Source organism: Zonotrichia albicollis, chromosome 2, assembly GCF_047830755.1.
Source record: "Zonotrichia albicollis isolate bZonAlb1 chromosome 2, bZonAlb1.hap1, whole genome shotgun sequence".
In the NCBI taxonomy this organism is placed as follows: Eukaryota; Metazoa; Chordata; class Aves; order Passeriformes; family Passerellidae; genus Zonotrichia; species Zonotrichia albicollis.
The window spans coordinates 113,644,755-113,662,737 of NC_133820.1; positions in this window are offsets into that span (position 1 = coordinate 113,644,755).

Here is a 17,983-nt window from a genome sequence, read left to right on the forward strand (position 1 = left end):
AAATCACAACCTTATTAGTTTTTCTTCATAAGGAAATTTCTTCACCCTCTTAGTTGGTTGCCCTTTCCACTATCTTTTCTATATCCACTATGTCCTTTTTAGATTGTGAAGTTCTGAATCACACAAAGTCCTCAAAAAGTGCATCAAAGTTTTAGATAAGAGCAAAACAGTGTTTTCTGGTTTGCTCTCAGTACATTAATAGTGATACTTCACATTGTGCTGACTTTTTGGCTGGCACGATATCCAAGCAGTGATTTTAGAGGACTGCCAAGGACAACTCCAAGGTCTGTTCCCTGAGTTGCAACTACCATCTACATGCTCAGTACTCAGTATAGCACAGGCACAATTTTGGTTATTTCTCTATAATTCTACACTTTTTTTCATCTGCTTGTTCTTGCAGACAACACTTTCTGAAGTTACTCACAATCAGCACACTTGACTAACCAGAAAATATTCTTAATATCATCTGCAGGTTTGGAGATATCACTGCTCATGCTCATGTCAGTCAGCTGAAGTCTGACCGGCTGGATTTGCCTTTCCTATCCTTTTTGGAGATGTACTTGGGTTGTATTACTCCCATACCTGTGGGATCTTTCCCAGATTCTGGTTTAAATATTCTTGTGTGCTTTTAATTACCAGTGACAACACCTGGCAACCCCTTGCTGAAGAGCCTTCTCCACAGTGTCACAGATTGAAGCTTACATTGGTTTAGTTTCTCCCTTCACTGGGCAATCAGGTAATTCCCCTTATGACAGGTAACAACAAAGTGAGACCTGCCCTAGTTGAGGTACCTCAACTCACTTTCTAGGGACAAATTCCAATTTTCTCCCCATCTTTCTCAGCCAAACTGCCATGAAAATTGTCTTATTTGGGGTATTCTGTTCCCTACACTTCTGTGTATGCAGCCCTCAGTTCCATGGGTTGTTTATGTTTAGGCAAGAATTCCCAATAGAAACCAGCACCTGCTGGTTGTCACCTGCTGAGACAAATGTATAAAGGTTTGAACCAGAAGTGCTCTACTGTAATGTGAAACTTCTTGTTCATTTATTACAGCAACCTTAGACGGTCACTGTGGTGAGAGAAGGACGAGAATCTTGTTTCTTGATCAGAAGGCTGATTTATTGATATAGGATATATAATACATTATAACTATACTAAAAGGAAGAAAAAGAGAGGTTGCAGAGAGCAGCTAGCTAAGAATAGAATAGAAAGAACGAATAACAAAGTTCTTTGCCCAGGGAATCTGTCCCTGAGCTGCTCCTGTGATTGGCCTTTAATGGTACACAAGGAAGATGAGCCAATCACAGGGACACCTGCTACATTTCACAGCAGCTGATAACAATTGTTTACATTCTTCTTCTGGGGCCCTTTGCTTCCCAGAAGAAGGAGAAATCCCAAAGAAAGGATTTCTATGAAGAAATGTCTGCGACATTCATTTATCAATATTTTCTAATAAATCTACCAAGTAGGATACTGTAAGACAAATTACAAGAAAATGTAGTGCCTGTGTTTAGCTGGAGAGAAGGCATGTGGGTAACCATAGTCCTTGAATTTTGACTTCAGTGGTGTAAAGCTTCAGAACAGCTTTTAAGGAAAAAGATAATTAAAGACACAGAGGTCAAATGAAAATGGCATAAAATACAGCATGGGCTTAACAAAAGTAGATTGTACCAGATTAACCTCATACATTTCTTTGACAAGATAACCTACACTCTAGACAAAGGACGTGATTGATCCCATCTGTCTTAACTTTAGCAAAGCCTATGATAACAAAGTGTATTAATAGTAAAACAGGAAGAGATGGGGATTAGCAGAGAAATTGTGAGGATGAGAAGCTGACTGAAGTCAGACATAGAGTGTGCTTTTTGAAAGGGAAGGCTTATGGCTGAAAGGAAATTAGGAAATGAGGTTCCTCAAGAATCAGCTTTGACCTCACTTTATATAATTTCATAAAAGTCCCTAACAATCGGGGAAGAAACATTTGGAAACACTAATAAGGAAAAATACTTCGCAGATTGAATTTTTTTTTCACTGAAGAGAGGGCTGGGCCACAGTACACAAAGAAATGGATACCATTGAAGACTAGGTTAATAACATGGAAAGAAATCTTGAAGTGCAAACCAAAAAATAGCAATCTTTGGGACTAACAGCAAGAAATTCTCCTGTAGGCTGAATGCTCCACCATTAGAAATGGATAAGCAAAAGAAGGATTTATTCCTGCATGTTGATTTGTAGGAGGGCTGTAGGCTGTTAATATGAGGAAAAGCAAACATGAAAAAAGCAAATCCAGGCACATAAAAACAATACCTGTTTCTGTAGAGTTGGGCAAGGATACTTGCTATTAGGAGAAATAAAATTTTAAATGGGAGAGGTACAAGGAAGAATTATAGCCCTAATCAGAGGACTGAAGAACTTTATTTTAGTGAAAAGTCAAGAAGAAAGTTGAGACAGAGAGACTGAAAGGAACATGATTGTTATGCACTAAATTATTTAGGCTAAAATCAGAGTTCACACAAGAAAAAATGAGTACAAGCTTTAAATTGGATTCCTCGAGCTTGAAAAATATGAACTTAAGAATTAGATTGGATTTTTGAAGGGAAGAAGAGGGACAAAAAACCTGTTTTTAATATACAGTCCTACAGTAAAGGAGATGTAATACAGTGCTTGCACTAGCCAGGGATGGCTCTCAATTAACTCTGAAGTCTCCTTGCCAGTCCTGCATGCTCCCTTTAACAGAAGCAGTAATCCAACTTTGCCACTTAAACAGAGCAGCCAAAGGACTAATTCCTGCACAGCAGAGGCTTCTTCTCTGGAAGTATGTGGATTTTTTAGCCAAAAAAATGTAACCTGCCAATCTTGGCTTTCTCTTTGCAGTGGCCACCCCTTGCACAAGGAGTGCAAAGGAGGGGCAGCAGTGGCCTTGCAGATGTTTGTCCCCCATTGCTGTCACCCACGTTGGCACAGAAACCCTTGAACCTGCCAGGAAGGAAAGTCTTGAGTGCAGCAGTGGGGGTGGACATGTATTTGACTCTGGTAAGAGGTCTCCTCCTGTTTTACATTCACAGCATCTCTGTGCAGCTGACAAAAGCAGGCTGGAAGTGTTGGCCAGTGTGTCCCATGGCAAATTTAATCCCGTGTATTTTGCAGGAAGTGAGTGAGCTGCTGGGCTCCAGTGGGACTGCTGCAATCCTGCCAGGGACCGGGCTCTTTGTGCTCCAGTTTAATCAACACCAGCAAAGTGTGCTTCCCACGCTGCCATTTTTTATGTAGGCATATCCTCCAGAGCTAATAATCTTTACTATCCAGAGAATTCCACATCTAGAAATATATCACAGTTTAATTTGTATTTGATACTGTATGAAAACAAGTGGGGAGGTGAGATCTAGCCTCTGTGGGGTTCTGTATCCTAATATAGACACATTTCATTACTTTTGTCCAGTTTATTAGGGTCTTTCTCAGCCCACTGATGGTCTGCATTACTCAGGCACATAAAACCAGTAGGAGCGCTATATTAGCCAAATACTGTTTCTAATACACTCAGAGGAGATTGCCCAGTTGAGGCAGGGCTCAAGTGCTTCCCAGTCAAAGCATCACTGTAATTGTAGATGCAGAGAGAGTGTGAGGTTTCTTCCCACCTCCTTTAAATCCTCTCTCGATTCTTTAATGACCCAACCAGTTACATAAACACAGAAAAGTGTTTATTGAAATGTACTTTAGGGAGATTTAATAGATTTGGAAAACATTGTTCCACAGATGTCATCACTGTTATTGATGCAGGCAGCACTACATCAGCTGTGATCTAAAATTTTACAAAAAAGTACATAAAATAGAAGGGCCATAAAGGAAAATGGTTAAGCTTCCAGTACCAGCTTGGAATACAAGAAGTGATAGAGGACCACTTCTTTTGCAGCATTATACAATTTTGTGGTTTGACAGAGATCAGACTCATATAGGATGACAACATTCAGTGACTTTCTGACCCCACACCATGACGTTCCTCCTTTATTACCAAGAAAATCTACTCTTCCCTAACCCACGCATTTTACTTCAAAATAACTTTAGCAGATGCTCTCTATAGGGAAAAGTTGGAACACAGGAAAGCAAGCAGTAGATAACAGACATCTGCTATCTGCTTTTTAAACAATGTGTGAGAGCCCAGGTTTCCCCCAGGTAGCCCCATTCCCATCAAGAAGAGTTAGCCCCAATCCACAGAGCATTGCAGCTGCTTTGCACCATATTAGCAACACAAAGCCAACACAGGGTTTATCACACAGGGTTTATCATCTGTAATATAGCCTGCAGTTTCCATAGGCAAAAAATTAAGATCACAGTCAGAAATATTTCCTTTGGGTTATGGCACAAGTTTCGCAAGAACAGTTTAAATTCATCAGCCTGGAATTGGAATCCTGGAATTATTTTCACCTTGAAACCAAGCTCTGAGCACTAGCCTACAGTCACTATGGATCAGTACAGTGTAATTTTGGTGTCTCTCTCTAGTGCAAGAAGACAGCCTGGCTGCCACTTGGAGGCAAATTATCCAGCAGGGCCTTCTTTGTTAATTAATATAAATTTAGAGGCCAACTTGAATGCATGGCTCTTTTCAAATTACATTTTTTTTCGGCTGCAAGCCTGAGTCTTTCTTCCTTTTCTATACCATGGCAAATGGGAAACAGATTTTTGTTTCCTAATGCTAATATCCGAGAAAACCAAGGTTATAGACTCAGTTGTCAATGGCAACAGCAATATCATTGTTTAGCCTCTAATTAATAGCATGGAATGAGTTGTCAGTAAGCTTATGTTTCCACAAATAGCAATTCTGGTTCCATTGTGCAGCATCTTACACATAACCCTAATCCAGCAGTCCAGAATGGTGCTTACCTGTGAAGGTTGTAGCAGATGACTCCAAAGTTTAAAGTTCAAGAGCCTTCCTAAGGCTAAACAACAAAGAATTCCACACACTGAAACTATTTTCACTTGGATTCCGTCAAAGTACTAGATTTCCAAATGGTAAATTTTTAGGCTTTTTGTCTGTTCCCTATTGTATTCTCAGCCTGGCTAGGTAGTCCCACAGGGCTATTTTTATAGCAACAAAAGTTTGAATTGTGTCCTTGCTGTGAACTGCCTCTGGAGTAGCTTTTCTTTCTATTCATGAAAGAAAAACCCCTCCACTCTGCTACTTGCACTAGATAACTCAAGTTAACCAGTTGGAATATCCTGCTGACTGCTATGTGCCTCCTTTTGCTCATTCTATTACATTTTTCCTGTAGGTCTTGACGAGCCTAAGTTCCCATGCAAAAATCCAGGTTATCTGAACTGGTTCAATACCAAATAACATCCTCACTTTTTACACTTGGAGGCAGATGACTACTTGCACTTAATATATTAAGCTTATCTGCACCTACATTTGTCCACCCTTTGCACAGCCTTTATTTCTTATTTCCCTGACAGCAGAAGCAAGTTCTAGGATCACAGGAATGAGTGTTCTAGCAAAAAAACCCACCTGTACTGGTGTGTAAATTAAGCTTCACTAAAGCTTCTGTACCCCACTTCCAGGAAGTTATACTTTGCTCTTGAAGGATATTCATGGATAAATGATGCAAAGAAGAGTACCTTGGATATAAGGTACAAGTCACTTAAAGGATGAAGATGTTTTCTTTGGGGAAACAAAACCAGTTCACACTATGTCTCTGCTTTCCTTCAGAGAAATAAGAAAGTTCAGGCTGTGACCATACTGGGAGGGGTGAGGCCTTTGGAAGGACATCTGGTTGTAGCCAAAGATTTCTCTGGTCAGCCAGTGAGCAATGGAAAGGATTTCCCAAAATTTCAGTTTTGCTCTGCACAAGCAACCACAGCATATGACTTGAAACTTCATCTTAAAAGCCGGAAAGATTTTGACTTGTGACTCTGTCTTGAAGGCTACTGCATCTCCCTAATATAAACTTTCCTATTTCCAGCTTGTATTTATTCATGGCCCTCTTACATCTGTTTCTTCTTGTGCCAGCATTGTCCTCTACCTTAAATCTCTCTTTTCCTTTATAGAGTTTACCTCCATAATGCATTTATAGATAGCAATCATATCCCATTCTCAGCCTTCTCTCTCTTCATCGAAATGACACTGAGCATTTATAGAGTATTTTTATGTCTGAAGTTTTGCACAGACATTATGAGTTTCTCCTCACCAAGAAGATGGGCAGATAAGCAATATGAGAGTTTTCATTTTTTCATTTTTGACTCTTAGTGCATGTTTGTGATGAGATCATTCAGGCAGAAAGCTGAAGCTGTCACACTACAGAGGAGCATCACATTACAGCCAGAAAGAGAGTCAGAATTCACAAGCACCAAACAGCATTCCAGAAAACAGCCTGGATCAAGGTCTATTTCATCTTGGTTTTGTTTTATATAAGCCTTCTCCTCCTCGTAAACATCGGTAGTCAATAATTTGTCCATAATTTTACCTACTAAAGAAGCAATATTTTAGTACAGAAAATGTTATCAAATTTGCTAGTGACATATAAAAGAAAATAAACTTAAAATATATAATTTTTTGTACAACATTTCAATGTTTTGGCTACACTGTGGCTTGCCAGTCCAAGGGTCACAGCTGTGACCAAAGCTGTGAATGCCTTGTTCTAAAAACTTTGGAACCATTCATATTTCAAAATTTGTTAATGGAATGATAATGGCCTCATATCTCCAAAAGCAGAGAAATGTTTCTGGGGATACTGAAAGAATATATATCAAAATGTAATGAAGAAATGCAATAGCTCGAATTGCTTCCAAAAAAGTCTTGCAAGCAGCACAAAGCCTGCATGAAAATCTAGCAGGATCTCTGGCTAGTTTTCAGATACATAGAGGGTACATGTAAATCTTTAGTGCTCAAAGAGCTGAGAAAAGAAAGCAAGGAATCAGATCTTATGCACACAAAAGACAAAAGCTGAGCTTTCATTTTCCAAAGTTATCCAATTCATGTTAACACAACCCAGCAAGTTTTCATTCAGTAGGAGTCCAAGCAAAAATCAAAGTGGTAGACATCAATTCCTCAGTAAAAGGCGACTTCAGATAGCTGGGTATCCTAATATCTGATTAAAAAAAAAAAAAAGAAGATAAATTAACTCAATGGATAAGTGTCTCTCTTGTAACAAAGTCCTATTTCACACTCAGGATTGTTTTCAATAGGCAAGTTTTACCGCCTCCTTGTGAGATCTGCAAAGCTGCACAAAAAGTTGGTGTGTCATCGAGAATGCAGATCATCATTACCTGTTTATACAGTGACAACACTTAATGGGGGAGGAGAGAGGAATGTTCTAATTTGGAAAAGATGCAATATTTCTAATATAAATTATAGCCCAATTTGATGAGCAAAGACATGATAGATTACTGTCTTGCTTGAGATTTGCATCTTTTCCTAAGCCCAGCCAGGGCAAAAACCTCCAGCAGTTACATTTGAGTCCAAAGCAACTGCTAAATGCCAAAATAATGTCATTGCTTTTAGATCTATTTGGACTTCAAGAGCAAGCACATGACTGTAAGCAGGGTCTCAATCCCTGCTTTATTCCCTGGAATGCCTCAGCACACCCAACTCAGATTCTGAAGTCAGATCCAAGCATCCTCAGGACTCCCTTGGACCTGGGCACAGCAAAAAGTAACCCAAACACCAAGCCAAGGGCATTGCTGTTTCCACTGGGGAATGTCAGAGATGGTGTTACAAAACAGCAATTAGCTAAATATGTGTTGTGGCACCAGAGTCCTATGCAAACCAAACAAAGAAAATCCCCAGAACAGGCCAAAAAGCAAGGCCTATTGTCAACAAAAGGTCTTAGACCCTCCAGGCTGGTAGAAGAAAAATCCTCCAATGATCAATCATTGAACCAACAGAAGACAATGTAGGCAGTTAATGATGAGGACATTTTCAAACAACAAATAGTAGAAAAGAAGTTTATAATTCAAATCAACTTGTATTAGAGATGGGACAATCCTGGCTCAGAATTACAGTCCTTTTATTTTGAGCAGGTAAGCTTTAAGCCCTGCTTTTTGAAGTCAATTTAACAAAAGATTGCAGAGACCTAAATGAGAAGGCATAAAAAACCCTCAAAGTCAAATGAGTAAAATCAAACCTGGTATATGCATTCTAAGTGTGGGGAAAAAAAACTTCATAGAGCATGTTGGATGGAAATCCAAATTAAAAATTATAGTGAAGATGCCCACAAGAAAGAGGTGAAGACTGACAAGTAATTAAAACAGTACTTAACTTTATTCTGAGACAACAGCACTCAATACACTGCTAAAAAAATGAAAGAACATAATTATTGCTGTCCTGCAACTTTGTCCCCAGTCCAAGACCATTCAATATTGTCATTGTTGATGGGGGGATGATGGGATGCTGCAAATGCTTATGAAATTTACAATGACTAAAGCTGTGAGAACAAAGGAGAACAGGACTGAAATTCAAATTGCACTGGCAAATTGGATAAATAGCTTGCAGAAATGAGATTCAGTACAAGTGGGAGGACAAACATGGGGCACAACTCTTAGGCAGGAATAATCAGTTTGCACAAATACAAGATAGGGAACAACTGGTTAAGTAGCAATTCAGCATAAAAGGTATGAGGATTATAGGGGATTACAAAATAAGTGCAGTTCAGCAATGTGGGGCTAATACAAATTACATAAAGGCACAAACCCACAATATAAAAACAGGAAGATAGCCTGTGAAATATATGAACTATTAATTACTCACTCAGCATTGTGTGAAATCTTTGCTTTAGTATTGTGTCTACTTTGAATACTTTAGACCAGAATCTAAGGAGACACAACCACTGGATTGGGAGAGACTTAAAATGTCTGATATACTCAGAAAGAGTGAATTAACAACAACAACAAAAAATAAAGAGATGGATGGATGACATGATGACAGTTATTGGAGGGTTCTATAAAGGATAAATCAGGAACTGTCATAACACAAGTGGAAAGTGTTCAAAGGAAAAGTAAATGCACAGTAAGCCTTTTCTTACCTTGAAACATAAATAGTAAAGAAATGAGCAAGGTCATGAAACCTGAAGATGGGATCAATAAGCATAATCTTCATAGACTTATCAGCCAAACAAGCACTTTAGCATAGCTTCACTCACTTTAGCATAGTTTCACTAAAGGTGACAGTACAGAATACTCAGACATGTAGAATAAAGGCAGAAAATTAGGATCACTATAAAACAGGGGCTAAAATGAGATGGAACAAAAAGTATTTATGCAATTGATGTGTTCAAATGATATCTATCCAAAAATCTCTAGGAAAACTACCATATGGAAATATACTACCTGTACATCAAAAATACCAGTCATAAATTTCAGTGACATATCCGAATCAATTTGCAAAGAAGCAATATTCAAAGTTACAGAAATAAGGGGACATGATAAAATAAAACTCAAAATAGTTTTATCTGATATAGGTTGACCTAATCTTTCTTTTTACAGTGTATTTGGACTTGAGAAGAACATCTATTATAATAAATCTGGATGGAAAATGACCTAGACAATAGGACTTCATAGAAGCAGCTACTTAGCAAGGCACTGAAAGGAGGTAAATAAGGATTTTCTCAAAGACTGATTTCATAGCCAGTCTTATTCAGCAATATTTATTTTAAAGGACTCAGCAAAAAGAATTTGAAGGCAGTTAAGTAATATGCTGATAAGACAAAGCTTGTGAGCATCACCTTACAATAAAACATGATAATTAAAAGCAGTTTGAAGAAAATGAATTAAATATTGCAGAGAAAGACAGCATTAGAAGGGATGGATGGGAAATTCAAGGTAGAAGATGGGAGGGTATCAATTTGATGAGAAGGAAGACATGAGTGAGCTATTTTATCACAAGTGATACTGAGCAGAGGTAATTGCACAAGTCACTGCACAGAGAACTACTGAAACGTCCTGTGGAGCCCTGTGGGCACTCTGGTGATCCACATTCTCAAAAATGATAAATTTAAGCTATTTAAACTGGAGCAGGTGGACAGAACCGTTTCTGGAATGATCAGGGAAATAGAAACCTTTGGTGAAAAGAGAAACTGTTTAACAAATGAAGGCTGAGAGGGAATATAATTGTTCTCTATAAACATATCAAAGAGGTAAATGCCAGGGAAGAAGAGCTATTTAAGCTAAAGACTAGTATTGGCACAAGAACAAAAAGGTAGACACTGGACATAAATAAGGTTAGGCTCAGAGCATGAGTTCTAACCATCACAGGAAGGAAATTCTGGAAAAGCTTTAAGGAGCACAAAATTCAGGTGTTTTACAGTGGAGCTTTATTGGTTTGGGGAGGCAACATGGTAAGGTGACTGCCTGGGACTGAAAGAGGATTTAATTCAATGAGACAAAAAATCCTTTCAATCCTGTACCTCATAAAAATAGAGAGGCCTTTCCTGAGCAGGCTGAATGCATTGGTATAAATCAGCTGTTCTCATCACAGAAGCATCTCTTCTGTCATGCACAGTGCGGGGCACAAACAACCATTGTGATGGGTCCTTCAGGACAACATGTAAAAGGACCCTGCCATTTCTATTCCATGGCTACTACCAAAAACCTTCAAAATTCCCTCTTGCATTATGTGGCCTTTATATCAACAAGTACTTCCAGAGGTAGTCACAGCATTCACAAACATTCCTTACAGCAATTAGAACTGAACAAATCTAAAAATCAAACCCATTAGGAATTATTCTATAATTTTATATTACTCTTAAGTTGTGAGTTTTCCCTCTTTTCATTTCTCATACTGATGCCTTAAGTTTTAGATGTCATATTATCCAGATTCTGTACTGCATTAGTGTGTAACTCTGAACTTCATATAAAGTGTTAGCAAGTTCTCCTCACAGTTTAGTCAGACAAAACAATCCTTTTCCAAACTGAGAACCAAGGACACCATTGCAGCTTCAGGCCCAAAAAAGTCCAAACAACAGCAAACTGGGGAGAGCAATCTGGGAGGATGGGACTTCATAACCTGAAGGTGTAATTGGACAATTAACTCTAATATGTAAATGGATCAAAACTTACAAAAGTGTGAAAATGTGTGACCTGTTGTACAACATGGGTGTAGCCTCAGCAAGGCTCTTGTACTGCCCAAGGTGTTTCCTTTGAAGGCCTTTTAATAAATACCTACTTTATTCTTTTAACACTGTCTAACCTCTGTTCTAGGTGGCCTCTCAAGGCATCAAAACTTCTTCATGGAAGACTTTGCTTAAAATGAAATTTAATATGAAAGTTTCTGGCTAAATATCTATTAAATGTTGTAGGAATTTTCGATTATTTTTAAAAAGTCTTTATCGACTATTTTTATTTAAATAATAGTTTTGGTACATTTTGATTAAATAGTCCATTAAATTTGCATTATTCTAACAAAGTAATAAATTTTCTAAGGGTTAATAGTTTATTAGTTGTCAGATGTTTTTTTTGACAAAAAATGTGTTTTTGTGAGAATTTAGAAATGCCTGACACACATTTTCTACCCAGCACTTTTCCAATGGAGAATAACTTTGAGTCCTGTACTACGTTACAAAAGGTAACATAGGGAAAGGAAAGTAATTTGATTAAAGGGAAGACAGTGCATTAATAAACTACCAGACCTCAAGGATCCAGACTCCAAATCCCATCTCTTTTTAACAAATTATTTATTTCAGAAACTATTCATGCAAATATATGGAAAACACTAAAATATTTTTTCTATCTAAGGAAAAAAAAGTTCTATATATGCCCGGTTTAATCTTCCCCCGAAAGGTTGTGGTGGTTCTGGTCCGCCCAGGGAACGCCAAGTCTGTATTTATCTCGGCTGTTTGAGGGGCCTGGGAGGCCCGGAGGTGGCCCGGAGGTGGCCTTGACGCAGCCCGCGTATCAAAGGACGAGAAGAGGCTTCAGTTCTTCTTTCTGGTTTTATGTTTATTAATTGTTTATCTAAAAGATGTTCTTTCAGCCCAACAGAGATCCGCACAGCAGTCAGCCATGGGCACACTCTGTCTCCCTCCGGGGCAGGCACCTATCTTTATACCCTTTGCTACGTATACAATATTTATCATTTTTCCCCAATACCATCTATTGTTATAACTCGGTGTACTCTTAGTAATAACCAATAGAAAGGTGCCACCGTGGCCAAAGAAGATGGAGGAGAGGAGGAAGAAGGAGGAGGGCAGGACACACCCCAATTCCTCCATCTTGCTCCTCTAAACCCCCCTGTACATAAATCCTAAACCTTGTGTCTCACTCTCTAATTAACTAATCTTTCCACCCTTCACCCCGGTGAGGCCCTGTGAAGCCCTCATCCTTGTCGTCTCCTGTGTAGGGTTAAAGTCCAGCTACCAGACACTTCTGGCAACATTCCAGGACTCCCGAGACCCCCAAGCTGGTCTCGGAGGCTCAGCATCTCAGGACTGAGATATTGAGATCCGACACTATTCATGCAAATATATGGAAAACACTAAAATATTTTTTCTATCTAAGGAAAAAAAAGTTCTATATATGATGCACTTTGCAAAACTATATAGCTCTTGAAAGGTCCTGTTGCTGTGAACAAAGTTCATTTTCCAAAGAATGACAGGCCTGGTTATGATGATGATAAATGCTGAGAAATTAAATTCACTTTGAGACAGAACTTAAGTAAACCCCCAACTTTGCAGTGAAAATCATGACTGCACAGCAGCTCTCTACAGAGGCTCAGGAATTACAAAAATCCCAGTCAAGTCTTGCATTAAGAGCTAAAATTTACTGCAGGTGAGAAGGGTGATGCAAGATCAATGAATCACTTAAATTCTCAAAATGCAGCCTAAGTAGGGCTCAGGTAGGAAGGGATATTTCTGCTGCCTGCCTGCCATGGGGAGGAGACTCTTCCTGGAGAGGTTTGCACAGTGCACCCCATGTGCTGCTGTGGGGTCCCACCAGACTGGGGTGGGCTCTGCATGACATCCAGCCAAGTCCTGCTTGGATCCAGAAAGGAGTCAGCAGACACAAAGCAGCTTTCTGCTGAAATGAGCTCAGGTGTGTTTGAGACTTCCTTTTGGACTACTGCAATATCCCAAAGTATCAAGAAGCCTTGTTTGAATTTGTGGCTTATAATTAACCTTAAATCCACAGCAGATGAAAGCCCTAATATATTTTTAGTGTAGTTTCTTTATTGCAGCTCACATAGGGAAAAAAAAAAAAAAAAAACAAAAAACAATCTTGACAGTCCAGTGGTAGGACTCTGGATTTAAGGGAGCTTTAATGTTACAGCACTTGTCAACAGCATGTTGTTTCCTTTAAATGCTATCATAAAAAAAGAAAAAACCAAATTAAGCTATCAAACTATCACTCTCCAGTGTGTTAACAGCAAGCACACAAGGAAAAGAAACCAGAAACCTTTTATTTACAGGACTGAGGCAGGAATCTGGAGCGTGTCTCTAATAGGAGGGATCATGTGCAATCAGTCAGAAGGGAGATGCCTTCATTGCACCAACTGGAGCTCCCTTAGCACCATGGCAGGCCCAGCTCCAAATGCCATGGGAGGGATAACAGGGCTCTGATTTCTGTCTGCCAACCATCAGGATAACATTAAAAGCAAGCAAGGTGGATGTTACATTAATGAACTGCCTTGCAACTCTTAGAGAGGGTTTTTTCCATTAGCCAACTTCCCTGAGATCCTGATTTCCCATGTAATCTTGATTACAAATCAAGAAATTTCTCCAATGCCTCCAAAAATCCTCTCCAACAGTAATAAATAATGCATGTTTGATATACCCGGAAAGCAGACAGAGATAGCAAGTTTCATAGGCCTGATTTCCAGGTGTGAATATAACTCTGTGGGTTTGGATATTTTATTGGATAAGAATTTTTTCTGTGCACCATGTGATCCCTAAAAACTATAAACTGAGACCTGGAGAAAATGCAAAACTTGTTAAATTTGAGTAAAAAGGGCCAGCATTGATCAGCTTCCTTGGGTATTCTTGATCATGGAAAGTCTTCAGAAATTCCTATTAGGAGAAACATTTTGGTGCCAGAGAAGAGCTTGGGTTCTCACCTGGATGTGCATCCAGGGATGAGCATAAGAGAGAAAGTTGAGCAAAGCATTTCAATCTCACTCAGACTTTTTTCTATGATTGAAACTTTGGTGAGTTTCAATCATAGAATTAAAATTGTGTGTAGTAGCTTCTGTAGACTTTAATGGTCTAAGGGTTTCAGCCACTAGAAGTAAGTTATATATACACAAAAACTTTCAAATTAAGGACTCAACAGACAAAAAAATCCAATCTAGTTCAAAATGTTCATATCTCTCCCTAATTAACTTTCTTGACCTTTTGTAAAACCCTGCCACTAATGTAGCCATAGAATGATGTGTATATAAATTGCAGCATAATGGACTTTTAGAAATTAAGTCATTTAACAAAATGAAACTCCAGACAAATACTTTACATTAGGCATTTAGAACTTGGTTTGCTAATTAAAACAGATAATATGTTCACATGAAAGGCATCCCATATGATTTCTTGTCTCAACTCAGTGGTTTCTATTATTTCATTGCTCTAAAGCAAAATCATATTTATCATAACTAATTATCCAGATAATTCCTTGAAATGGTTTTTCATTTAATTATCCTGCAACTCAGGATCTTCTGTAACTAACAACAAGAAGCAAGCTCAAGAAGCAGACAATAACTTGCAATCCATACTATCAAAGCTGCTCATCTCCAACTCTTTGATAAGGAAACATTATATTTAATAACTGGGTGCCTCAAGAAGAGGACCACTGTGCAAGAATTTTAAAGCTGTCATTTCCAGTAGCCTGTGTTTGAATACTTCTTTATCACTGACTTTGCTGGCAGTTGCTTTCTTCTATTTGATGCTGCATTCTCTGCTTATCCTGACCCACAAATTTTCTATATAGATCAGACAGATTTATAGACCTTGCATACTGTGTAGGGCACAGAATGCTACAAAAACAACATTTTAGGCTGATTAATGGGTTTGTTCACCAAAACATCTTGTTATTCTCCTGCTCTTTTACCTTAGTCCCTTTAGGTAAGTTAATCTTGCCCATCATATCATATCACATTTGTCTCAAGGTGCCTGTTTTCTTCATTTATCCTCTTTTCCCTGCTTCACTGCTTGCTTGCCTTTCTCTCAGAAAGCACTGGGAGGTCTGTGCTGCAGGTGCTTCAGCCTGCTCCCTCTGTGCTGCTGCCAGGGAACGCAGATACAACCTGCTCAAAGCCTGGGAGAAGCCACCCCTGAGGTCAAGGCTCTGTGCAGCCATGTGAAGCAGCACACATTACCTGGCAGGAAACCCACAGGGCTTCTCAGCTGCCCCCTGACACAGGGCAGGTGAGAGAGGGTGGGATGGACATTGCAGTAGAAACTTCTGGAGCAAACAGAGGTGCACAAAAAACCCTCAAGGCACTGCTAGAGCAGGGCCAGCTGCAGCACGGGCAAAAGAAGCTACAGGCTGCTCATATGGCACATAAAACCTGGCACAGACAAAAGAGTATCTCATAACAAAGTTATAAAAAATTCACCTGGTACTATCTACAGGCACTGACCCTGTCACTTTTCACCCAGTACTCCAAAACAGCAGTTTTGTGCCCATCTTTTATTCCTTCCCTAAGGTACATGTGCTCACATCAGTTTTCAGTCTGAACTGTAACACAAGGATAACTCCTTCCTAGGCATAGGAGATACTCTAGATTTGTACAAGCCCAGAGAGGAAAGTTTTACCTTTCCTAATGAAATGTAGCATATCAAGTGTTTTTATCAGCCTAGATCTTTCTAATTGAAACCTGAGCCCACCTGTTTATTTGTCTCCTAGGATTCTGCTGGCTCAAATATCATTGATCACACACACATATGCATCCATAGCCTCATGATATTACACTTTGCTTGCAAGAGATCAGGAGCAACCAGAGAGCAAATTAACTCTGTCAATGCTGTTCCAATATCCTTTATGCTGTGCCACCCTCTTACACTTAAAATCAATGTCACAAAAGGCTGCCATCAGGAGCAAAGCTGGTATGCCCCAGGGGGTCTGCTGTGAAAATCCAACACTAGTCAATGAAACCCTGTTGGTTCACTGCTTCAGTTTACAGCAAGAGTACTACTGATGCCAAAAAGATAGTAGCCATGTTGCTTTTTGCTACACAGTAAAGTGCAATGGCTGGGGTGAGAGCTGACAACCTGATGGAAATAGGAAAACATTGTACAGAACACAAAAGTTACTGAAAAATTCCTAAGAGCAGAGGCAGCAACAGAAAGGATACTTTTGTCCATGTCACAGTAAAGAATGTGTACTTTGATTGCCTTCTGCTTTTTATAGGTTGCCTTAAATTTCGCAGATTTGCTAGGGAAGAGAGTTGTATGCAAAACAAGTAAGAGTAATGCTTACATCAGAGAGGTCACAGTGACTTGTTGGGATTAATATGTTTTATACTGAATCTGTCTTCTGGTGAATATTTCCATGTACAGAGTGTGATGTGTCAAGGAGCACTTTGCTGTTGGATTCTGCTCCTGCTTAGTGCAAGAGCCTTTGTGGGCCCACAAGCTGCATTCCTTTGCTCTTCCTACCAGAACTCCCTTGTAGGAAATGGGAGTGAAACCTGTGATGAGACACAGCTCAGGGAAAGACAAGCATTCTGTCCATCTACGTACTCCTAGCAAATATGTCAGATAGGACAGGAAAATAAAGGGGGCCCACCATCAAATTAATAAAGATCTTGATCCACACCATGCCAGGCTGGTGCTAGCTCCAAAAGGGCAAGAAACCAGAAACCACCTGTATCTCACGCTACCAACAACAGCCAGGTCTCTGTCTTCTCCTGCTTGGCATCAAGGATGTTGCAAGAGCCAAGACCACTATCAATCACTAACTGGAATCTTCTTCTCTTTTGCTCTGTCCACAAAACAGAAAGAAGCAGATTGCTAACAAGATAGCCCATGTCTTTTCATGGAGACATCTATCTCCAGGGCAAGTGGAGATCCTAAGGGGCCAGGAACCAAGTGCCACTGTGCTGGGAAAGGTGCCATCACCTCTCCCCTTCCAAGTAAAACACTGCTGAGATATCTGAAAAGTTGGAGCTTGTCTCCTCTCTTGGGGAATAAATTGCCCAAGAAGAGACAGAGGGTTGGCCCAAAACTACCTGCATCTAGAAAATGGATCATTTGACAGGGAGAAGTGAAAGTCAGGAGAGGAAACTCAAAGCCCCAGCTGATGACCCAACCTTCATCCCCATCACCATGAGGCACACGAGCACCAGGGCTAAGGAAGCCTGCAGCAGAGATGGCTGGATTGGAGCCCCAGCTTCCCTGCTGGCCATCAGAGAGTCCTGAAGACCTGAGCCAAGAGGTGCAGCTCCAGCCTCACCTGCAGTGCCTGCTGCTGGCTCCACAAATTGCCTGTACTCTCCCAGAGCTGCACCCTCCACTTACAGGGCTGTGCCTCCCCCAGGGTGGCACCAATCCCCACCCTACATCATTGCCTCAGCAATCACTCTGACCACAGCAGAAACACTTCCACTGCCTCCCAGCACAGGGGTTCAATTCCTGAGTGCCAGCACTGCCCCAGCCTGCACTGGGTAAAGCTGTGGTCAATCTGTTGTTTTCCTTTGATCCAGCTGTACCATGCATGAAGTTCAGACACTTTTTCTCCCCCAGCTCAGGGGCTTATTGCAGAAGCTCCTCCAACTCCACCAACAGCTGCTCCACACCAGCTTTCTTTTAGCTCAGTAGCATTAACAAGCAGATCTCAGCCAGCTGCTATGGACTTTTCCAACTCTTGATTAACACAGTAAGCACTTCTGCAGGTATGTGGCCACCACATACAAGCAAGTACACCAGACCTCCAGAGGTATCAACCAGTACCAAAACATCTACTAGCCAAGCCCACTGCAAATGTCAAAAGATGTTGTCTCTTTCTCCAGCTATTAAGTGGTGCTACCTTCTGATTTAGAGCATTGTAGCAACTCAGGACTATAGTTCTGCTTAAC